The 25568-nt window shown below is 44.7% G+C and overlaps 1 protein-coding gene across 1 annotated transcript in view; it reads left to right on the top strand.

Annotated features, from left to right (window-relative positions):
• MAPRE2 (microtubule associated protein RP/EB family member 2) overlaps positions 1 to 25568 on the top strand; it is a 672904-nt gene that overhangs the window by 123883 nt on the left and 523453 nt on the right. Inside the window, exon 2 of the mRNA XM_085605669.1 lies at positions 7177 to 7288. The gene's annotated coding sequence lies outside the window, so the exon portion shown is untranslated. The remainder of the gene's footprint in view (positions 1 to 7176; positions 7289 to 25568) is intronic.

Below are 25568 nucleotides of genomic sequence, written 5' to 3'. Positions count from 1 at the left end.
CAAGGCACACGGAGGGGCCCCTGCTCTGGATTTAATGAGGACCTGGCGGGGGGCTCCAAGGCACACGGAGGGGACCCTGCTCTGGATTTAATCAGGAGGGGGGGGGGGGGGGGCTGCAAGGCACACGGAGGGGCCCCTGCTCTGAATTTAATCAGGACCTGGGGGTGGGGGGGGGGGCTGCAAGGCACACGGAGGGGCCCCTGCTCTGGATTTAGTCAGGACCTGGGGGGAGGGGGGGGGGGCTGCGAGGCACACGGAGGGGCCCCTGCTCTGGATTTAATGAGGACCTGGGGGGGGGGGCTGCAAGGCACACGGAGGGGCCCCTGCTCTGGATTTAATCAGGAGGGGGCGGGGGGGGGCTGCAAGGCACACGGAGGGGCCCCGGCTCTGGATTTAGTCAGGACCTGGGGGGAGGGGGGGGCTGCGAGGCACACGGAGGGGCCCCTGCTCTGGATTTAATGAGGACCTGGGGGGGGGGGGGCTGCAAGCCACACGGAGGGGCCCCTGCTCTGGATTTAATCAGGAGGGGGCGGGGGGGGCTGCAAGGCACACGGAGGGGCCCCTGCTCTGGATTTAATCAGGACCTGGGGGGAGGGGGGGGGGGCTGTGAGGCACACGGAGGGGCCCCTGCTCTGGATTTAGTCAGGACCTGGGGGGAGGGGGGGGCTGCGAGGCACACGGAGGGGCCCCTGCTCTGGATTTAATGAGGACCCTGGGGGGGGGGGCTGCAAGGCACACGGAGGGGCCCCTGCTCTGGATTTAATCAGGAGGGGGCGGGGGGGGGCTGCAAGGCACACGGAGGGGCCCCTGCTCTGGATTTAGTCAGGACCTGGGGGGAGGGGGGGGGCTGCGAGGCACACGGAGGGGCCCCTGCTCTGGATTTAATGAGGACCTGGGGGGGGGGGGGCTGCAAGGCACACGGAGGGGCCCCTGCTCTGGATTTAATCAGGAGGGGGCGGGGGGGGGCTGCAAGGCACACGGAGGGGCCCCTGCTCTGGATTTAATCAGGACCTGGGGGGAGGGGGGGGGGCTGCGAGGCACACGGAGGGGCCCCTGCTCTGGATTTAATGAGGACCTGGCGGGGGGCTCCAAGGCACACGGAGGGGACCCTGCTCTGGATTTAATCAGGAGGGGGGGGGGCTGCAAGGCACACGGAGGGGCCCCTGCTCTGGATTTAATCAGGACCTGGGGGGGGGGGCTGCAAGGCACACGGAGGGGCCCCTGCTCTGGATTTAATCAGGAGGGGGCGGGGGCTCCAAGGCACACAGAGGGGCCCCTGCTCTGGGTTTAATCAGGAGGAGGGGGGGTGGGGGCTGCAAGGCACACGGAGGGGCCCCTGCTCTGGATTTAATCAGGACGGGGGTGGGGGCTGCAAGGCACACGGAGGGGCCCCTGCTCTGGATTTAATCAGGACGGGGGGTGGGTGCTGCAAGGCACACGGAGGGGCCCCTGCTCAGGATTTAATCAGGAGGGGGCGGGGGGCTGCAAGGCACACGGAGGGGCACCTGCTCTGGATTTAATCAGGACCTCTCAGGGCAGAGTACTGTGCTGATCTCAACCCCCCCCCCCCCGCATCGCAGGGGCTAGGGGGCTGTTTTACGTCACTGGCTCTCATTCGAATACTGTGCTCTGAGACTCATAACTTCAAATTCGCACAGTTGCTCTTCAGTTTTACACCGACCCACAAGGGTAAAATGGACATTCTACCAACCCAATGGTGCTGATGCAATCAATACGTTAACTGAGGGTTCAGAATTACTCGCACACAGGTGTGCTATCGCTGTTTTATTAGAGAACGAAAATTAGTCACTGAACCTGCCAATTTGGAAACCAGAGAAATTTAATTTTTTTTCTAATCTCCCGCAATAAAAGGGTATGGTTATTTGTAAAACACTTGCGGCTGCAGTTGTGGGGTTTTATGACTCCAATGGTACTTACTTTGTTTGCCTATAAATAATAAAACGCCTGAGCGAGCCCTATCCAGCTTTAAATGTGTGGTGTTTACATTTACACAAAGATCTCACTGGCAGGTCAGTTAACACTTCATCCCTCTTTCTTATCTCAGCCCCTGACATCGGAGGAGCGCACTCCTGAGACAGGCGCATGTAGATGTTTGTCAATTATGCCAAATAAAGGAACTTTCTTTCACAACTTAGTGGAAGGCACATTAGGACCACCGTCCCTCCCTTAATTCCGTGTGTGTGCATGCGTGCGCGCGCGTGCGTGCGTGTGTGTGTGTGTCACATCTTATCTCCGTACTTAATCCAAAATTCCTTTCAGCGGCCATGTTTTTTAACCTCTAGTGCTTACTTCAGAAAGGAGTTTTCTAACAGGTCCGTGCCAGGTTTGGTCATTCATGGCTGGGCAGGCCCTTGCTCCTTTACCATTGCCCCAGGGCTTGGGATACAGAGTACTTGCTGATGGCTGTTGCGACGTTCAAGTGGTCGAAAGAGCTGTTGGTTGCTATTCCCAGAATCCTCACTTCCTTGTGCCATCTTTAAAATCAGGAAGGAAAAGCATGCATCGTTATTGTGGCCTCGTGTTGGTACAGGAAGCCCTGGTTTCCTCTTGTGAAACACATGGTGGAGCTCCTAGAATTGGTCCTTTCTGTTTCGTGCCCTCTGATGTGGCCACTTCTCATCTCAGGCTAACATTGTTGACATTGTATGGCAGGGGCTAATGATGCAGACCATGTCAGATCAAGTGACCTGGGCACTGCGGCGATCCAGACACCCCTCTGTTTTCTGCTTAATGATTGTGTAAAAGTCATTGGAGTATCTTCCACCACGTTGTGTGTTGTAATGTCATGTGATCAATTAAGGAATTTGGACATCGCGTAGGATGGATTTGCCTTAGGTCGAGAAGTTTTTTTCTGAGGATCCAACTGGCGTGGTCAATGCTTTCTGGAGTTCAGACGAATGATGACGTAAGTTATTCACTTCTCCCATGGCTTTGCATTATCCTGTCCTCTGATCGTATCTGTTCTATACAACTCTTTGAGCGGCTTTGGTGGCCATCTTTTAAACCCAAAAAAACACAGTTGATGGACAGAATGCAGAACAATGTCATACATTCACCCCAGTACAGAGATCTGGGCCTAAATCCATCGTTTTTTTGCTCACCATGCCGCTCCAGTTTGAACCCAGCCATATGCAAATCAGTCTTGACCCTGTGCCTCATGGGAACAGTCCAGCCCGAACTGCCAAGCCAGGTCCTCCCTGGACTGGAAACAAGCATCCTAGGACCGGTTTCGGGGTTTCACCCCTCTTCAGCCAGGATAGCTTGATTCCAGTGGCATGGAGAGCAAGGGACCCACGTCTGGGCATACCCTTCCCACTCGGGTGACAAATGCAAAAAAACACAGTTGATGGACAGAATGCAGAACAATGTCATACATTCACCCCAGTACAGAGATCTGGGCCTAAATCCATCGTTTTTTTGCTCACCATGCCGCTCCAGTTTGAACCCAGCCATATGCAAATCAGTCTTGACCCTGTGCCTCATGGGAACAGTCCAGCCCGAACTGCCAAGCCAGGTCCTCCCTGGACTGGAAACAAGCATCCTAGGACCGGTTTCGGGGTTTCACCCCTCTTCAGCCAGGATAGCTTGATTCCAGTGGCATGGAGAGCAAGGGACCCACGTCTGGGCATACCCTTCCCACTCGGGGTGACAAATGCAAAAAAACACAGTTGATGGACAGAATGCAGAACAATGTCATACATTCACCCCAGTACAGAGATCTGGCCTAAATCCATCGTTTTTTTGCTCACCATGCCGCTCCAGTTTGAACCCAGCCATATGCAAATCAGTCTTGACCCTGTGCCTCATGGGAACAGTCCAGCCCAGGTGCTCCCTGGACTGGAAACAAGCATCCTAGGACCGGTTTCCGGGTTTCACCCCTCTTCAGCCAGGATAGATTGATTCCAGTGGCATGGAGAGCACGGGACTCACGTCTGAACATACCTGTCCCACTCGGGGTGACAAATGCAAAAAGAACTGTTGATGAACAATGTCATACATTCACCCCAGTACAGAGATCTGGGTCTAAATCCATTGTTTTTTTGCTCACCATGCCATTCCAGTTTGGACCCAGCCATATGCAAATCAGTCTTGACCCTGTGCCCCATGGGAACAGTCCAGCCCGACCTGCCAGGCCAGGTCCTCCCTGGACTGGAAATAAGAATCCTAGGACCGGTTTCGGGGTTTCATCCCTCTTCAGCCAGGATAGCTTGATTCCAGTGGCATGGAGAGCAGGGGACTCACGTCTGAGCATACCCGGCAGGGTATGCTCAGACGTGAGTCCCTTGCTCACTTTGCCACTGGATTCAAGCAAGCCTGGCTGAAGACGGCTGAAATGCCAGAAACCGGTCCTAGGAAGCTTGTTTCCGGTCCAGGGAAGACATGGCTTGGCAGTTCGGGCTGGACTGTTCCCATGAGGCACAGGGTCAGACTGATTTGCAAATGGCCATGTCTGAACTGGGGTGGCAGAGTGTGCTAAAGAACGGTGATGGATTAAACCCAGATCAGTTGACTGGGGGTGAGTGCTTGCAATGTTCAACACTCCGTCCATCATTTCCTTTGGTTTTTCCATCTTTTAAACCCAACACTTGGAGAAACGGAAGCCTTTCTATGTTCTTAACCTTACATACATAACATACAATTGATACCTGATGCCTTGATTCTTCACAAGGCCACAGATTTTGTGCCTTTGCTTTTAGCGGATCTTGCAGGTTTTAGAAGTTGGCTTTACCTAGTATATTTGCACCTACGATTCAGGTAATTTTTATAAACAACTTTACTGACATTTTTTCCAAGTACAAGCACATCAGTGATAATTTTAGGTATTGTTGTGACAGAATTAGTTTAAAAGACGAATGTCATTCGGGAGGGGATTAAGGGATTGCTATCCAGTTTGGATGTGGGACCTATGTCTGCATTTACTGTAACAGAATACTTTTAACTTAAGACTACGGATATGTTGTTGTGTTTGGAGAGACACAAAAGGGGAATAATTGTGCTTGTGCTGTCTCATTAGCAGAAGCTGGTTTCTTTACCAGTGACATGGTATTTTTTGGGTTTGAATAGGTACAGTTGGTTACAAAACTTCATACAGATGCAGTTAATATGAAGGTAATCTTTATAAGTCTATATGTAAATAACGGCATGTGAGAATTCCACAGTGGTTGTCGCAGTGTCCAGCAATCCAATAACAGACATAGCCGCATGCAGAGGCAGCCATGGCTGCGCATAGACACCGCTCAAGTTTGAACAGACAGCCCTCTATCCCCTGCTGCCCAATAAAGAGTAATTTAAACTGAACAACAAACTTCCAGTACGAACTGTGCGACTCTTGTCCATTCGCTCTCCACATGCCGGCCAGTGAAAACCAGAAAGGATGGTACATTCAGCAGAGGAAAAGTGTTGACTGGAGCGCCAAACAGGGAAGCGTATATATTCCAGGGACTCCATGGTACAGCGGTCCCCACACCAGGCCCTCGGCGGCTGAACACCTGGACACCCCTTGGCTCATGTGAACCATCAGAGATCAATGCAGCTGCCACTCCCAACATGTTCCCTCACGAATGGCTATCATGGGTCACACTCTGAGAAGCTGGTGGCTACCTCCATCCATAACTTTGCTGTGGGCTTCCGCCACACTCCTCCATAACCCTCAGCGCGCAGTGCACCCCATCCCCTGCACCCACTTCTTCGCCTCTGTCTGCCATTGACAGTGGGGAGGATCCTGGGGGGGACTTCCAGTGTTGGGCAATGTCCCTGCGGGCTATTCCCAATGCAAGGTCCAAAAATGTATTTGCAACTTTTTTTCTCAGAATTCCTGGGATATAACCCAAAGAGACAAATCTCTACTATATAGAGCCTGCTATGGCCCAATGTACGCTTCAGGTCCTCTGCCACCTCAAACCAGAAGCGGTTGTGGATGGCACAATCCCAGACTATACGTAGAAAGTTGGCATCAGAAAGGGCACACCTGGGACAACTCAGGTCAGCAGTGTGAAGCATGATATTCAGTCTGTGTGGCATGAGTTATGTACAATGTAAGTTGTTGAATTGAGTGTACTTGGATCTCGTGTTGCATGTTAGAGTGTATGCATGCTCCATGGTCTGGCCCCATTCCTTCCCATTGAATGGACGACCAATATATTCCTACCACTTGGTCCTTAAGGCTGGGAGTCGTCCACTCTCATAGCCAGCGCTGCTTTGTACACCCAAGAAACCAGGTGCCTACCCCTGCCGGAAAAGAGCAAGAGCTGCAGAGGATCGTGCACTGGGGGTTCAGATTCCAGGTTTCCCAGGAAACGTCTGATGTTTACATTTGTTTATTGAGTTTTCAATTTGATTCAAGTTGATTGGCGTCATCACTGATCACATGTAAGCATACATTACAGAAGAGAAGCATAAAGTACAATTAACTACATAGTGAAGACATGTATGACATTCTGTTTGCTTGTTACGTAGGAATATGTGATGTTACATTGCATGCAATACATGGCATGCCATTACAACGTGGTTGTTACGACGATAATAGTATAATTTACTATTCCAACTCCAGTCTGTGCAACAGTAGGGAAGGTGTTGGATTTCAAATCCAACACCTTGCGCCCCCCCTCTACAGCAAGTCGTTGTCACGACTTGCGTTGTAAAGGTATGCGATGTAACAACGCAGTCGACAAAGAAAATACTTTGGTGTAATGAAGACTGTTGATAAGTAATGTGAGCATTAACCCACCAAGCTATTTTATGAACATGTGAGGGATGTGCTAAATTCTCCATCACATTGAATAACCATAAAATACATTTCTATGGTGGAAGGACTTCAAAATGTTTCAAAATTACAAATAAGAGTCTTTAAAGTAAGTTAGTTTCCTTGTGGAGCTTTTTATAGTCTTCTGAGTGATGTACCAATATAGGTTGTCAAAAATAGTTTACCGCTGGGTGCCTTTCTAATGTGTAACAATAGTCTGCTTTAAGATTTAGTTGGAGTCCTGAAGTCTGTCTGAAACATCATCAACCATTTCTGTGGACGCTGTTTTATGGGCGAGAACTGGTTATGTTTAATAAAGAGAGGGCGTACTAGTAAAAGGATAATTATTAAGAAGGTGAACATTTGAAAACGCGTTGTTAGTTACCTCTTCAATGTCTTCATATCCTTCACAGACGCTGATTCATGACCCAGAGGTAGCAAGGGCGGTGCTGTCGCGTCTAGAAGCCCTGAGTCACCTGCTTGGTGAAGCAGCTTGTCCCTGGAATTGCCAAGGCAGAGTCTTTGGTAAGTGACGTTTTAGCTTACATATTTATGTGCATGTCAGCAAATCGGTCTTGTACTGTATTTTGATAATCCACACTAAACGTGCATATTTCCCCAGGTTGGGTTACTGTTGAGGTATCCAAGTCCCAGGTTATCCTACACACAAAACTGAACACCAAGCAGCATACAAGAACAAACAGGAGGTGCTGTTGTTTCGCACAAAAGTGCTCTCAAATTACAAAAAAACTCAAGATGCCGTAGTGGTTGAAAGAACTATAAAAGTGCCCGTTACATAACAAAGCATATATCATTACATAGCCTCAACACAGAGTGTAAACATTTGTAATAGAACCATGGTCAGTTTCGTGGATATCTCTCAGCTGGCAAGACAGGAAAAGTTAAAACCTTCTTATAGATCTCTCCTTCATGGGGCTGAGCTATTGGCTTTGCCAGGGCTTCTTTGCATTGCCATTAAGTAATTGCAAAATGGCTACCAGTGATTGATGCATGCTCTGTGCACACATATGCACATACATGGGCAGCAATCTTGGAATATGTTTTCTAATAGAGAAATGATATTCCAGGCTTGCCGCTGATGCATGCACTTGCCTCTGTATTTTTAATTTGCCATTTCAATATGGCGGATGGCCATTTCAGAATGATATATTAAAAAGATAAAATAAAGGGCACTGGAGTGCGATTATTAGGAAACACAAGGCCCAGTAGCACCTTGCAGCAGTGTAAACAATAGGTCTTAAAACAACAGACCTCTACATTTGTCTGTTACCAAAACGTAAAAATGTAGATTTATTACCAGGCTTGCACCACTTTGAGGAAAAGAAAGTAAGGCCGTTGGAGTATGACCAACGGTTGGACAGATAGAAGGAGACAGATGGAGAAAGCTCCAGTCTGGTAAGAGGAATGATGAAAGAGGTAGAAAGACTCGACAGAAAAACAAATATACAGAGATGTGACCAGGGACAGGGAGTAAGAAACAGATGAGACAGTGCCAGCCTAATGGACAACAGCCTATGGAGATACCTGCGCCGTCGAAATCGAGAGATGACCGGAGAGGGAAAAATGGGTTAGGAATGGAGGGAATTAGGCAGAGCAGCTTGAAGATAGAATACGAAATAGAATCCAGTAGGCTCCTACTGTCAAATAAACATCCTGGGTGAAATAGAGGCTACCACCAATGGTATGGTTAGGAATATGTTCAAAAGGGTAAGCTCTTAATGCAGTATGTAAAAGAGAGGCCACAGGACCTCTCTCATAGAAGAATAGAATGATAAATGTTGTCAACCATATATTTGGCTTCATGCATGATCTTATTATTCTCCTTCATGGGATCTTTTTAGGCATTTTTAAACATTTCAATTACTTTACTATGCCGAAAATCCAGGAACACATTTTCCCAGATAAAAGTTTCTTTCCTAACAATGACCTCATAAAGAAACATGCATTTAAAGGCAACGCTTTCTATGATTTTCAAGTAATTCCAATAACAAACATTTAACACTATAAAATACATTTGCATCAAGAAAATAACTCACCCTCAGTGAGATCAACTGTGTCCGGGCCAAGATGGCGAAAAGCTCTCATGGGGTGTTTAAATTTGCTACCAATATTGGAGACAAAAGGATCAAAGTTATGCAAAAAATTTTCCAAATGAGATGTCTCTCGGTGGCCCTTTATGGAGCCGGGGTGTGGGGGCATATCAAGGTAGGGAACTTGCAAGTGGAGGAAAACTTCTTCCTTAAAAGGCTCCTGTGTTTGCCCAAATCAGCTACTAAGGATTTGGCTCACAGAGAGCTAGGTATTTTACATCTCTCCGACCTATTGGCAATAAGGCCTTTAATGTTGTGGCGCTCCGTTTGGTCAAAGGAAGAGACCTCCTTAAACAGAGCAATTATTGGAGATTGTCTCTCCACTGATGGCCACCTAAAGATTCCCTGGATTAAATTTGTCTTAAATTGCTATTTAGAGATTTATGGTATTAAACTTAAAGATGATTGTTACGCCCCTTCTAGTTTGCCCAAAGAAGTGATGAAGTCGGTTTTTATGAATTTTAAGTCAGAGAAGCGGGAAAGGATTAGTAGTAACTTAAGTACATGTATGTTTTACGGCAGATTCTGTGAAACTGAGGGATTTCAGCCGTATCTAAGCCTAGTCACCCGATCCTCCCACCGGTACGTTATCACCAGATTAAGGTTCGGGATAGTGCACCATTTGGTGACCTACCCGTGTATCAAAAAACACCCGGTCGGCCCATGCCCATGTGATAATGTATCAGTTCAAAGCACCATGCACTTTCTTTTACTGTGTAATCTATATGGTAACTTTCGTCAAGCCTACCTTAAGCCTATCCTGTTAAAATATGGAGTCAGGAGTGTACAAGACGCTATGAAGTTGCTTTTTAAACCTTATCCTGATGTTTGCTTTTTTACTGCCACCTTCCTCCTACTAGCTATCAAAGCAAGGCCCAGTATGCTTTTTTAACTATTTAAATGTTTTAATCATGTAATCTGTTTTGCAATTTTTCATTATGGTTATGATTAATGTATTCGTTGTGTATTTGTTTTGCTTTTATGGACTTGTGTTTAAGCTCCGAATAAAGCCTTATGAAATGAAATTAAATGAACTCGCCCTCTTTAAAAGCATAAAAATGAAGACAGGAAATGGTGTGTGTACATATAGCCATCACCACTTCATGTGGAAATGGTGACCCTGCTTATTTGAGGGATCCAAGGTTTTCAGTGCCCTAGAATCCTCAGCAGTGTCAGGCAGTTAATTTTTAGCTCTTTGTGGAAAGCCATTGCCTGACCGGGATCAGCCTTTGGATTCCAACTACCATTATTGGACAATGTAGATGCAAGACAATAAAATAAGTCAGTACTACTGTTATCTGTGTGCAGGGGACCCATAGCACAGACTACATGTGCCCAGTGTGTGTACCTTAGCAGCTGCAGCCACAGCCCATAGCTGTGCCCCCACCACTAGGACGGCCCAAAACAGCTGCTCGAAAGCTTCAAGAAAGAAGACCCCTAGAGGCTTGTCTCTGGAGATAGATCTTGACACAGAAATTAAACCAGATTGAGGAGATATCCTCACAGTTCACACCGGCTGACGACCCAAACACAGCATAGTTCCAAACTGGGGCATACCGCCTTAGACTCCTCATTCTATCTTGTGTTGATGACATTTTGACTAATCACGAGATCACGAACAAGGCATTAAGGAAATGTAACATTTGTTTCACAACTACAGACATCAGTGAGTTTTGATATCTTGCAAACAAAGCCTTCATCAAAACTCCTCCTGCCTCTGGAACTATGTTTTGTGGAATCTGCTTTGAAGTTGTTTCTTACTGTGTCCTCTGGCAAGGTGACAAAGAAAAGGCAAGTCAAAAAATTGAAGGCTGCATATCACGGACCTTTTTTTGACGGACATCCTCTTTTCCTCACCCAGGCCACACCAGTGGATTTCTTGATTGTTTCTTCCTTTCTAATTTGCCATTACCATCGGCATCCCCAAAATGAGCAGATGTATGGACTCTCTAGGCGCAAGCTGTAGCGAACACATGTAATCAATCATGCAGAGCATCAAGTTCCACAGCCTTCATAAGATGCAGCTGCAGTGCCTTATGGTATGCAGAACATTTTTTAGAACTTCTCATCAGGCTCTTTGAACCTACTGTCTGAGTAGATCTGGAAAATGAAAACAAGTTGAAACCTTGCAATCGTTGGATTAGAGAAGAGTAAGGGGTCCCCCAGAATTCACCTTAAAGCATATGGAGCGAGTGTTCTCACAACAGCAGGTTCATACACCCTGAAGGCTGTATCAATAGCATGAAAAAGTGACCGACAGCATTAATATAGCGCCTCTCATCCAGGAAGGGTCACTTGGGATTGCAAGTCTGCTGTTTATCAACTAATACGAAGCCTGGGGTAAAGGAAACAATCTGCCATCCAGCACTGGAAAAGGCTACAAGGCAATGACTTGCTCACTGTCTTCACTGCTCAGGCCCAGATCTCTGTACTGGGGTGAATGTATAACATTGTTCTGCATTCTGTCCATCAATTGTTGTTTTTGCATTTGTCACCCCGAGTGGGAAGGGTATGCTCAGACGTGAGTCCCGTGCTCTCCATGCCACTGGAATCAAGCTATCCTGGCTGATGAGGGCTGAAAGCCCGAAACCGGTCCTAGGATGCTTGTTTCCAGTCCAGGGAGGACCTGGCTTGGCAGTTCGGGCTGGACTGTTCCCATGAGGCACAGGGTCAAGACTGATTTGCATATGGCCAGGTCTGAACTGGAATGGCATGGTGAGCAAAAAAACGATGGATTTAGGCCCAGATCTCTGTACTGGGGTGAATGTATAACATTGTTCTGCATTCTGTCCATCAATTGTTGTTTTTGCAGGTTCCTGTTGCAGCATCTTTGCTAGAAGCACTAGTTAGTATATTGCTGCTTCCAGGTCGGACAGCTGATCCGGGGACCTGGAAATGCTAGAATGCAGAGTTTTTTTTTATTGAATGCCCTGAGGCCTGCTCGTTGCTTTCAATGGCCTACGGCCCTTCCTTTTTTGCCATGGTGTGCATGGCATGGTCTTGCTAACATGCTTCCAGGGTCCCACGCGTTTCTCTTGTGGCCTTTCTATCTTTCTTCTTGTTTTTTCTCATGATTTATGAAGTTTTCTTGCTTGTGTTTGCTTTAGTTTTTCTTTTTTCCTCTTTCCTCTTTTTATCTCTTTAGGTGCCATCTTCTTGTTTATCTGTGAAAGGTTTCATCAACTTTTCACACCTCTTCCAGCGTTACCTAATCTTTCTTCTGATTGTTGGCGATATAACAGGGTAGCCTGTATGTATTGTTGTTCAACATGAAATCTCAGGAATCTGTTGTTCATAAATGTCTCTGTGTGTATATTTGACCTAGTCAGATGCCACCGCCTTTGTGCTGCTAAGTTATTAATAATGGTGTTATCGTATCCAGGCTGGATTGAGAAAACATAGAGGCCATGGTCATGCTGCATACTCTATAGTAGATTTTTGTTTAGTTCAATCCATCCACAAACTAGCATGGAGTGCAGTGCCATTTCAGTGCCAGATAATAACTCTCAATGTCAGGTATGAATAGCCTGCCGTCTCTGCAGTCTCACTTAAAAACATTTAGTTTAACTCTGCTTCTCCTCCTTCCCAATATCAATGATATCAATATGTTGTCAAACTCCTTAAAACTCTTTCTTTAATTATCATATACACAACTACAACTTCATAATATATACAAGCACAAGGGTATGCTATACTTTTTGCTATGACGGTACTACCTATCAGCAAAAGAGGAAGTGTTTGCCAAACGTCCATTGACTTCCTCAAATTGCTTATGATTCTGTCCATAGACACTTTAGAATTCTTACCTTTGTACCTCTCTTAGGGCGGATGGGAGTATCTTAATAGAGTACATTTACTGATGGTCTTTGCAGAGACAGAGGAGATTCTCAATCTATCTGTTACTCTGAGTTTGAATCCATATTAATGGGACCCCAATTGGAATTAACAAGAGTGAGATTTGAGGACTCATACACAGTGCATTGTCTCTTAAAAAAAGATTATGTTTTTATTAAATTTGATGTTAGGCTCTTGCAACCCCTAGTAACTGGTTATCATAGAATGTTGAGACCAACACTAATAAAAAATCGTATGAAAAGAATTAACCACAAAGGATAATTTTAAGTGATAAATTTGAAGCTCTAAGTAAAGATTACAGATTTATTGTCTCATCAGAAAATAACCAGAAGCTACAAGTTCAGCAGCTGACAAATTATACTTCTCATGGGATCAGACTGAGTGATAAGAGCATATTCGTCCCCTCATGATTTGGAGGATCCTGTTAATTCTTGGTCCTGAATCAGATACATATTAAATCAGAATATCAAACAGGCTAGCACAGGCTCCCATCACAAAAGTTCAGCAGGGATTTGTCGTATGTCAGCACTCAACGATTAATCCCTAAAACAATAGATAAATCATGGGTGTTGTTGTCATGTGATGATGGTGGCATCACAAAACGGATGATGAAGAAGGTATTTTTATCAGAATCAGATATAGTCTATATTGTTTGTCTTCAGGAGTTCTGTCACGCCACTATCTTGCAAATCATTGAGTTTGAGATGTTCGATAATAAGGCATTACATTCTATCCAGGGTAGGACTTGAGGCGGGCTAATAACATTAATCTCTATTGTGTGGTGTGTCACAGCACAATTGATTAAAATTGAGAGAAATGTAATCATAATTACAATGCTCAGTGAGATAGGGTGCACATAATAAGACCAAAAGTTTATGCGGTGCAATGTCTATCTTATACCACCAAGAACCAACCTCGATATACAAATACAGTTGCTTACAGAAATAATCTTTAACCTAATTGGTATGTTTCTGTACACATCGATAATTATGACTGGTGAATTAAATGCCAATTTAATTTGCTATGTACTTTTGTCAGTTCAGTGGTAGATTTGCTAGCGATCTTACCCATATTGCATACAGCGATACTAATAATACCCTAGATTATGTTGTATCAGGGACCTTGGTTCAATCTGTTTGCTGGTATTTAAAGCATTATTTAAGATGCACATTGGCAAGACCAGATAAAAGCCTAATAATTCACACTGATATTACAGAGTTTACACCTAGGGGTTCTCAAAAAACTAATTAAGTGGTCCTTTAACCTTCAAAATCTAGTGCAGGAATGGACAGTGATAGCTGAATATATAAAATTCTTTGTAGTGGTTCAGGAGACTCTAGCCTGTATTTCAATGAACTATTCAAATAAATACTAAAACCCTGGGAAAACATCTACCTCTTTGCATTAGATTATTTACCATGACCTGCCTGTATAAAATAGAAATAGAATTCCAAAAGTAATAAAATATGGTTTAATCAAGAATGCAAGAAAAAATCTGAGGGTTCGCGAAAAAATTAAGATATCCTGTATATTTTCTGGAAACGCAAGCAAATAATTGGACGTTTCCAGATGTAAAGTAAGCATATTGAACTGAGGTGGCTCTAGTACAACAGCATCACAAGGGGCTTCTCTAGATCCAGATGTGGAAAGCCTCTAAACAAAAAAGACTGCTGAAAATTCTGGTCATTAGTAAGCAGAAGGTTAATTCTTCTAAGAAGAGAATTCATTAGTAAAATTAGCATGGAAAGGTCGAAGTCTCAAACCATTTCTTTGTGCGGCATCAATGAAGATAATGTGATTAAAGGCTAGGAATTGTCAGGAAGCTTGAACTTAAGAGTGGTCTGTGGCTCATACTGAAGACCTGAGGCTACTGCCCCTGGAATATCAGTTGCTTTATTAAAAAAAAAATACCCCTTTTTTTGTGCTTCGCCTACATTCGCTTCCTGGCACTATTTAAGCAAGTAACTAGAACTCTTTTCATCCCAGAATTTTGAAAGGGCAATATTTAGGTGCCCATACATATGGAAGGTGATAGAGCCAGTGCCAGCAATTATAGGCTTGCCGTCCTCTTGGATGCAGAAAGCAAACTCTTCCCAAATACACTTCTTTCAGATCTCGAAATCCAAGGTGACTCAAATGGACTAATTCCCTTTATTCAGACAGGCTAATGCAGGGGAGCCCTGACATTTGATTATGCGACTGCACTTTACCTGATCGCTTCGACTACTCTGGCAAACAAGAGGAAGTTGCACTGTTGTTATATTGATTATAGGGCAGCGTTTGATAAGATAGGCAGGTCCTTGCTTCAGAGTAAGTTTGGTACTATGGGCATTGATCAATCTTTGCTTATGTTAAATAAAGCACTGCATTCTTAACCATGGGTTAAAATAATTAAAACAAACAAAACTCCCTTTCTCAAATGATTTACACTGTTATCAGTCTAAAGCAAGGTTGCATTCCTGCATCCTCTCTATTCAATATGTATGTGGAAGATTTAGGGCTTGATTAATATGTTGGCAGAAAGGGAACTAGGTTGCAGCGGAGTTTCCCGCACGCCAACATAATGGTCACCTTGCCTGATTTAAATTTGGGTGGACCATAGTTAGAGGACATTACTACTCCATCGGAGGTTTAGCTGAATGTCTGCTCACTTAAATTAGGTGGGCGGACGCATACAGCCATTTGACAGAGCCCATCACCGCCAGGAAAAACCTGACTGTAACGGTCACTGAAAAGTGCTCAATACCCTTCTCGCAATGGAAGAAAACACCCATGGCCAGGGGGGCATTTCTTTTTTTATTTTCAAAAAGAGAATCCCATGTTGGGATTTTCTTTTTGAAAATATATATTTTTTTTTATTTGAAGGATAGCTCCGTCATGTAGACAAAGCTGTCCGTCAAACTTACAAGGCATTGTGCAGGAACTGCTGTGACAGCTGTTCCTGACGATGCTTGAAATGTCTGCGGGGCCAGCGGACATTTCAAAATTTGGTGGACGGCACCTCAGTCAGTTGGACTGAATAATTTACTTTGTTTCCCTGGTGGTGGGCAGGCCAGCCACCAGATATGAAATCTAGCCTTTTGTACACCATTTAAGGAAGACAAACTGTTTTCCTCCCCGACTGGGCGATACACGCATCTCCATGTTGGCATATGAGGACAGTCTAATTCTTGTGGATCAAATGCCAATTTGCCTGTGATGACTCTTAAATTCCTATATAGACTATAACAAGATTAACAAATTGGTTAGGAATACGAAGACAAAAATAAAGCAAGGTGGTTTGGCGGAGCCAAATACAGCCTTAACTGGTACGTTGAAGGTTCTAAATTGGAAACATTATATAAATACTTAAGGGTCATTTTAATTTCTTTTAAGCTGAGAAACCACACTTTTAGGAACACTCTACTGGAGTGGAGAGATGTTGTAGCAGATTATCACGCTTCAGCAACCAATACGCAGGAGAGCCACTTCTGAAAGTCCTTGAGGCACATGGGATTTCAATGTTGCTGGTTAATATTCAGTAACAGAAGATGAGAAAACGTAGATTTGAGAGGCTGTAGAGCGCTTCACGAACTCTTACATATTAGCCCTTCAACTCCACTGGACTGGGCAGTCCCACAGTTTCAAAGCAAGGAGATAAAGGGACAGCTTTATATTTTAATGGGATATGAAAGTTCTTGGGGTGAATCTTTAGCAGCATGGATTCAGAAAGAATGCACAAGATCACTGATGGACTTGAAGGATCACCTTCTAATGTATCTAACAAGGTGTGAGCTTGACACTGCTTGGAAAAGAAAAGAAAGAAAATCAGCTGAAGCCAGTTGTTTGTAAACAGTGTTTGAATTCAGTATAAGTGCTGGGCCGATGCTTGTGTGCCGCTATAGTTCTATAGTTGCACAAACTTATTTAACTTTGGGATGTGTGCGTTTACACCACATGCTTTCCAAAAATATGTTTTCACCTATGAATATCCTAGACTTTACAAGACATTTGAAAAATTGTCCATTGAGATCTGCTGACTGTGTTAATAAGATAATGAATGTTTACTTCACATAATTAATCTGCCGTGGCTGCTGCAGGTAAGAGCGGTAAAGACGGCTGGGGGGGATTTCGAGAGACGACCACGAGGGAAAATTATTTATTTAATTTTCCCTTGTTGTCGTCTCTTGAAATTCCCCCCCAGCCGGCCCCACCACTCTTACCTGCTGCAGGCACAGCTAATTAAAATATGCCCTAGGTTACATAATCTCGTTTGTTTATGAGAAGTATTAGAAGAACATGTGATAACTCCACCTGATTATGCATTTCAAATTTGCATAAATGGTCTAAAACAATTTTGTTAGTTTTGTTGTTAGTTTTGTTTTAAAATGTATGATTGTTGCAAGAAAACCAAAAAAAAAGCAAAGTATTTTTTTTTTTAACATTGAAAGGAATGAATTTCCTTGTATAGGGGATTAACAGGTGTTTTTAGATTTGTTTCTTAAAGGGCCTTCTGCAGTGTTAATAATGATTTATTGTCCAACGGCGTATTACTGACTAACTACCATTATATAGAAAGCAGTCTACTGTCCTGTGAAGTTTACACTAGTTGCAGTGAAATTTCTAATAGCAAGTAAAAACTGATTTATTTATCCTTCCATTTTGGCAGGTATGTGTTTTTAGGAGAGAAGTTAAGTAGTGTTTTAAATTGTGTATCTCATATTTTATCTAAAGAGCTTTTCAAGAAGTTCTTAATGACAGATAGTTGGTGAAATATTGTCTAATGCATTGTAAATACATATATTCGTTTGTGTTAAATATCGATCTGTTACTGTCCACATTTAACAATTCCCAAGTAATTTAAAAAAAACCTTTCCCACCTTATAGGACCCTACAGTTTCTGTGTTTCAAGAGGTCTAATGGAAAGAGGATATGGCCCAGTTCATCTCAAGACAGTCAAAACTGTCAAAATGTTCAGCAACATGTCTGTGGTGTGTGTTGGGTCCTGCCTGAATAGTAAAATATCTGCTTAAAGTAGATATGTTAATGTATATGAAATTATGCATTATTATTTTCCACCTATATTTTCAAACCTTCCAAACTTCTTCTCAGGAAGCAGGTAAACTCTATGGCAAAGACGAACATGAGTGCTGACAGGAGTCAAACCTGTCTTCTACAATGTTCCACACACTATCGGTTCAATGGTGTGGAATTTCTTCTGACCATCGCCAGTGGTTGTTATTTAAAAAAGCATCTAACCCATAACTGTCAGACCTAAATTTATCTTCTGCAAGACCCTGAAAAGATATATCCAGATTATGGTATCAAAGGCTTTATCTGAATCTTAAGGTGCCAGTGCCCTTTTTTCCTCTCTGTTTGAACTCTCTTACATAAAATGGGACAGTCTACAACAATTCAGCTCCGAGCATTCACGCGGCATAAAGCCACACTGATCCTGCTGCATCAGATATGTGATCACCTTCATCAAGCTGATAGCCAATAATGCACCAAACATTTTGTATGTGTTTAATATCGAGTGATGGCATAATGCCTGGTGATCAATATTAGCACTCTCTAGTTTGGGAATCATAACAATTCTCACTATTATTTGGCTATTTTCTGTTTCGGTCTTTCTTGTTCACCGGTTTGAGTTTTGAGTGCGATATATATTAGTCAAGATAAAGAAAGGGAAGGAGGCATGCATGTGTGGGTGTGTGTGTTTGTGCGCAAGAGATAGGCACAAGTTCCCTTTCTCCCTTGCCTTCCCTGTTTTTTGGTTACCAGGAAGGCTTATCAAGTGAATTCAATATAAGTGTCCCTAGTAGAGGCTACAGTTCATGAGAGAGAACTTCATTCAGCCCTGAGGGAAGACCCTACGCCTTAAGATGTTTTGATTCATGATCGTGCCTGGCTTCATTGGCGACTTGTATGTAATATGTCTCTTTCATAAGCTGAATTGTACTTTTGCAGTTATGCTGTTATCATGATGCCCGAATGTGGCTGTTCTTTTTTGTGTCACTGATAAACAAGTTAATTACCTTTACTAATTCTCCTTCTGTTGGTTATACTATTTAACCGCAAATTACTCACCTGTGGAATATCGAAATGCGCCAAACTGGATAAAGAAAAATTTTCAGCATTACCCATGTGCACCAGTAGATGGCTTTGTGCGGCTCCATACCGACTTCTCTCTGCCCCGAAAGTGACACATGCACACTGATGTCTGTTTCTTTCTGGAAATTACACGCCCTGCGGAGCTCAACCAGTGATCTTTCGTACCTTTGGGCAGATCTCTAATATGGCACCTTTTCAGATGGAAAATAAGCCATTCCACATAACAGGGAGAACTGAGGGTGGTGAGGAATCTCTAGTTAGATACAGTATTCACCAGAAAGAGCATTACCAAAGGTAAGTAACTTGTTCTTCTGATGAATACTTCCAACAGCAGATTCCACACCTGTAGAATAGACACCAGTTCGGTACCTCCACAGGTGGTGGGTCTGTGGAATGACTCAGACCAAACCGTTCTGCAGGACCAAACAGCCAATATGCCCTTCCTGTCAGACTTGGATGTCAAGGCATTCGTTTTTTTAAGAATGTGTGCACTGACACCCATGTTAAAGCTTGACAGATATCCACAACAGGCACTCTGTGAGCTAATGCAGTGGTGGCCCTGGTGGAATGGTCCCTCAACCCTTCCGGATGCTGCTTTTTGGCTGTCTTGAAGCAGATCTTAATACAGAGGTTTATCTATCTGAACACCTCTTTGCCTTTCTTTGCCCCAGAGAATCCCTCAGAACTGATCGTCCATCCGATCATCTTTGGTGCAATCGATGTTAAAGCTGAACACTCTTTTGGGATCCAATCCAAATGGTAGAGTCTCTCCTCCTCTGTTGAGGGACAAGGTGGGCCAAAGAACATTGGATGAATGATAGATTGTCTGATATGAAAGGAAGTCACAACTTTTGGGAGAAAGGCCTTTAATCCTCAGCACCAGTTCATCCAGAAAGAAGGTGTTGTAAGGTGACTGGACTCACCAAGCTTCAAGCTCACTCACACGAAATGCTGAGTTTATGGTGGTAAGAAAGAGCATCTTTAGGGTCAGGAGAAGCAATGAACAGCTGTACCACAGCTCTAAAAGAGTTCACCTAGGGAAAGTAGGGACCAATTTGATACCACTGTCGCATCACAAAAACTTTAGGAAGAAACATATGAACCAAACCTTTATGAAGCACTTCACATCAGGTGATTTGAACTAGGTAGGCTGGCCCTGTAAAGGCAAACAAGCCAAAATAGCTGACAGATGAGCGTTAATAGTGCCCACTGCAAGCCCTTCCTGGACCAAACACAGAATAAACAGTAACACATCTAACAGTTTAACTTATAGCGAGTCCATGTTACAGGTGCCACCAAACCACACATTTGTTCCCACGTCTGGCGTAAACAGATCTGGTAGAAAGATGCTTGGCACATCCACTACTTCGAGAGGAAGATCGAATACAGTCAACTGCCGCTTCTTAATCTCCTAACAAAGAGGTGTAGATTGTGCAGGCCAGGGGGCCAGATCCTGCCTTCTACTGCAACATAGGATCATCCTGAAGTGTCAGCCTGATCGGAGAACAGATGCTCATGCTGAAAAGTTATGTGTACCACACGCTCCTGGCCCAATCCGAAGCCACTAGGATGACTGTGGCCTGGTCCTTCTTTTTTTTTCAAAACTCTTTTTTATTAAGTCATCAGATAAAATAAACACATTCTTTACAAAGGGAAAAGAATATATATATTGATCAATATAATAGCTTTCAAGCTGGTGACTTCTATATGACATTTGTAATATAAAGAAATGAACTTTTCGGGTATGTAAACATCAGCCCCTAACTTTACAAACGACTGTGTCTCGTGCTGTGTAGTAGTCCATATGTCCTGCCCATCACGCCATACCTCATACATCATAGCCCTTTGCATCATCGCTCTTCTCTGCGATATGTTCTCAAAGGGGTCCCACATCTGTAGTTTGTGGTGAAGGGGGTTCCAATATGAGACACGTGAAATCTGCCCAACGTTTCCATATTTTGGGGTGCTTTTGCGTGCATCCCTGCACTTTGAAGATAGGCTGCTCCTGACCCAGGCCTGGTCCTTCTTGATCTACTTCAGAACTCTTGGCAGGAGAGAGACTGGCGGGAAGTCTTACAGGAGTCCCATGCTCCACTCAAAGGGCACTTTGTCTCAGGTAGAGAGAGCACAGGCTCCCAGACTCCCCAGCGCCAATCTAGATGCTCCTTTCATGCTGGTATTACCCAGCATGAGAAAATCACCAGAATTCGGCTGAGCTGGGTGGTTTAACTCTCCAGCAAGGACTGGGAACCTGTGCCTGCTGCTTTTCATGCAACAGCATGGAGATAGCTAAGTGTGCATGGTGGTTTGGCTGTCCTAAGACTGTCCACCGAACTGTCATGCGCACTTGCAGTGCCCTGTGCCCACCACTCCTCCTGCTGCTGTCAGATGAAGGCCCGCCCTCAAAACTCGGCTCTGGCTCCTATTGTAAAATAAAATGATAATAAAGTAGTTTTATTAATTGCTTTAATATCATTTTATTTGCCATGTTGTAATCAGCTGGAAGTGGGGCAATGCTCCTCTGCCATAACAGAGGAGCCACTACTGCATAGTAGGAAAAGTCCTGGGATTACACATTGTAGTGGAGACCTGTACTACCAAGCTTTCAAGAGTAGGGTGCTGCTTTAGAAAGGTGGGATAACTTTTTGTGACAATGTGCCATCTGTCTGTTTACAGGGGCAAGAACAAGGTTTGGTCCAAGTGCCCACTAGGATGTCAGTTATGGCCTGGTTGAATTGCAATAGGGATTTAGATGAAGATTCTCCAGGTTGTAACAATTCAGCGAGAATGTTGGTCTTTACCTCAACGGAAGGCAATTGTAGATCCAAAACTTCTGCTGCCCATCTAAATACTGTGGTGAAAGATGCAGACTTTTCCGTGAAAGAGCCAGATAGGGAGACCAGTCCTGCATTATGGTAATTGTTCAGCCCACTGGCCTATTGTAGGTCTATATAATAAAATGCCATTATCATATTGTTGGGTTAATTCGTTCCTATTATCACCATCATCACCACTATCATCAAATGGTGGTTGGTCACAGTTCAATCTGAAGAGTTGTAGAACTGGAGGGCGGCTTCTAGACAAAGGTACTGTTATATCCGAGTCAGAATGTATGGGGCCAGGCACGTAAGGGCTGAGCTTTAGCGTTGCTTTGGCCAAGGTCAAATCTCATTCTGCTCGGAGCTGGATAGATCTATAGGATTGACTTCCTCGTCTGATGATAGCGGCGTCCATGCCTTTGCCAGAATCTGTCATGGATCGTGGTGGCGGGTTTGAAGCCAGCCCTAGAATTGGAGCTTTACTTGAAGCGGGTTCAGGAGGAGCCGATGGTGGTGAGGGTAGGCCTGTCGGCGGTAACTTGACTGTAGGCCTCTGCGGATCCATGGGCCCGAAGGCTCACCAGAGGGACCTAGTAGGGTGTGGAAGATGCAGAGCATGGCCACCTTAAACAACTCCTTCTTTTGATGCAATGTGAATGCACTATGGCAACCAAGTCGTCCCTCAGGAGATGGGCAAGTGCAGCTACAAACAGCTAAGAAACTCCTGAAGGAATTGTTTAGACAAAAATAAATGGTTGTGATGGTTGGTCAGCAGATCCAATCAGTGAATGAATTACAATCGGTCTTTGTGAAACAGTAAATAGATCATCTGAATAGTAAACAGAAAAAGAAAGTAGAAAAAGGGACTCTGCGCCTGTACTTTAGAAGAATTGCAAATAACATTAAATAAGGAAAACTGTTTAACAAATACACGTTTTTCAACACTCTCTGTTTTGATATATTCTAAGAAATATTTCAATATCTGATAAATACATATGTGTTTCCAACACGAAGTTATTTCAGTACTAAAGGTTACAATGAAAAAAAATCTTTTATCTACAGGTTTTTAAAGCGTGTTACATTATGAAAGTAAAGACCAAAAAAAGACATATGGAATACAATTTCCAGATTTTGCACCAATGGCCTTGAACAGTATGATAGGCACTCCGCCTGAGTAAATAGTCTCTTAGAATAAGAGTCCCAGTATATTTAAATTGATGTCGTTTTCGAAAGGCTGATGTGGAGAAACAGCCGACTTTTCGGCCTTTTATGAGATGCTGTCATTGAGACCATCTTCAGGACGCTGTGTAGTAAGAAGAACCCTTAGAAATAAAACATAATTTATTTTACATATATATATATATATATATATTACCTACTGGCGGTCGCCAGTAGGTAGTTATAGTTAGGACCCCTTTTCCATAGGAAATCCGCAACATTCTATTTTGAATAACTTTGGCGCCGGTCGACGAATCCTCGCGAATTTTTCAAAATAGGTGGGGCGCTACGCTCCGCTCCTACCCTGAAAGTCTCGGGGGGATTCGTCAAGCGGGGGCTGAGATAAAAGGGGGGTCCCAAAACGCGTTTTTCCCATGCATTTTTCCATAGGTATATATATATATAAATATATAGGGGGGCATTTTCAAACGCTGTGAGGGGATTATCGGAAGCTTGCACCTACCTGGCCATCGACACTCCTAACTGGGACGGCAACGCTGTGGGTCTCCCCTGCCCCCGAACGCGATCATCGGCCGCAGTTGGGGGAGACTACAGCTCCCAGGACACGCAGCGGCAGCACACCACTTCCGCCCATCATCGCGCACGGAGGCGCTGAAATAGCAGAGGCTCCCTCGGTGGAGCGGGGGCATTTTCAAACGCTGTGAGGGGATTATCGGAAGCTTGCACCTACCTGGCCATCGACACTCCTAACTGGGACGGCAACGCTGTGGGTCTCCCCTGCCGCCGAATGCGATCATCGGCCGCAGTTGGGGGAGACTACAGCTCCCAGGACACGCAGCGGCAGCACACCACTTCCGCCCATCATCGCGCACGGAGGCGCTGAAATAGCAGAGGCTCCCTCGGTGGAGCGGGGGCATTTTCAAACGCTGTGAGGGGATTATTGGAAGCTTGCACCTACCTGGCCATCGACACTCCTAACTGGGACGGCAACGCTGTGGGTCTCCCCTGCCGCCGAACGCGATCATCGGCCGCAGTTGGGGGAGACTACAGCTCCCAGGACACGCAGCGGCAGCACACCATTTCCGCCCATCATCGCGCACGGAGGCGCTGAAATAGCAGAGGCTCCCTCCGCGTCGCGGGACGCGCGCGGGCGGCGCCGGGCTAAGCCCTGGCAAAGGCCGGGCCGGGCCTACTCCCTTTCGCCCATTTGTCGCATCCAATGCCCACAACTATGCAGGATCAGGACTAAGGTACTGTGTTATTATTTTTGGGGGCTTTATCAACTAACAGTTCATTGCAGCTCTTTTTGTTGCCATTTTATTTTTTGCCCAGAGAGTGGTTCATGATGGGCAAAAGGAAACTGTTGGACGCTAATGGGGGCGTTGTCAGTAATACTGGTGGGGCGGCCAAAAGGAAGAAGGCCAGGAAGATCTGTAAGAAATCCACTCCTACCGCTTCCCTGGATCGCATAGAGGCACTGGTCGATGACTGTACAACCATCCTTGTCTCAGATCCAAATGTCTCGCCCAGATCTCCTCTGTCTTCAAGCAAAACTCGATCTGGTCCTGTCATCGTCCCCCAAATGTTTAGTAAAAAGTCTACCCTTAATCAATTGACTGAAAGGGATGTATGTCAGAGTAACATAGTCAATTCCATGTCAAAAACAGAGGAACAAGTCATTCATGTTGCTCCCGTCAACCAAGCACCTCTCGATCCAATTGCTATTGTTTGTAACAATCGATTTGAAGTATTGGCCGATAATGACGATAATACTGACATTATTGATGTTTCTGCAACACCCGATTTATGTATTGATCCAGGCATTAGAAACGGGGTTGAGCCAGAAGGGGCCGGGACACCCCAAGATCAGTTAGGAGGGGCAGTACTAGGTGCAGGGCAAATAACGGAAACCATTAAGGCCCTAAGACAAGAAATCAGTGACTTAAAGAAATTGGTATTGGAGTTGCTGTCAATTGTTCAAAAGCCAACCACGCATCTACCAAATTCTCCGCTTGATATTTCTTGTCCTCAAATTCCTTTTATTCCAACTCAACCACACAATGGTACCTGTACTGCCATCCCGATCCCATTGCCAACCCTACCTTCACAAGCTAGGATAAACCCAAACCCAATGACCAGAGCTGGAAATATTCCTGATAACACCATTAAAAAGTCTCTTGTAACTCCAAACTTTTACACCAACAGTAGGCAGCCTAACTTTCCTCATAGAACCCCTGTCCTCTCTTCACTTCCTTCATCTCAGAAAGCCCAAACCCTTTCGACTACCATCAAGCCCACAGTTTTCATGGTTGGTGTCCCTAAGGTCGATGGGTATGAGGACGAAGAAACCCTAAAAAACAAGATTACCCACTGGATCCGCTATGTTAGAGGCTGCCGATCTCTCATTAGAGATGACCTAATAGGGGTCCAGAGACAAAGAACGATCGGCAACCCTACGGATACCATTGAGCTTACCCTAGTTAACCATTTCTTAGCTGATGGTCTTCTAGCTCTTGAATATAGATCATCTTCTCCGATTCTTCCTCTATCCAATTCAGACGTTTTCCCCTTACCATCTCTGACCCAGCTAGGACGAGGGGTGGGCTATCCAACCTTCAGAAAGAGGATGAATCTACCTTAGAACTCACAGACTGACTAACACCTGTTGCAAACTTGCCTTATAATCCCTGCACATTGTCCTGTGTTGCCTCTAATATTGTTAGTGAATCGTCCCCTCCAACAGCTATC

The sequence above is a fragment of the Triturus cristatus genome, chromosome 5_1, assembly GCF_964204655.1.
Source record: "Triturus cristatus chromosome 5_1, aTriCri1.1, whole genome shotgun sequence".
NCBI lineage: Eukaryota > Metazoa > Chordata > Amphibia > Caudata > Salamandridae > Triturus > Triturus cristatus.
The sequence above is the reverse complement of the archived record's forward strand: the minus strand, read 5'-3'. Positions and strand labels throughout refer to the sequence as shown.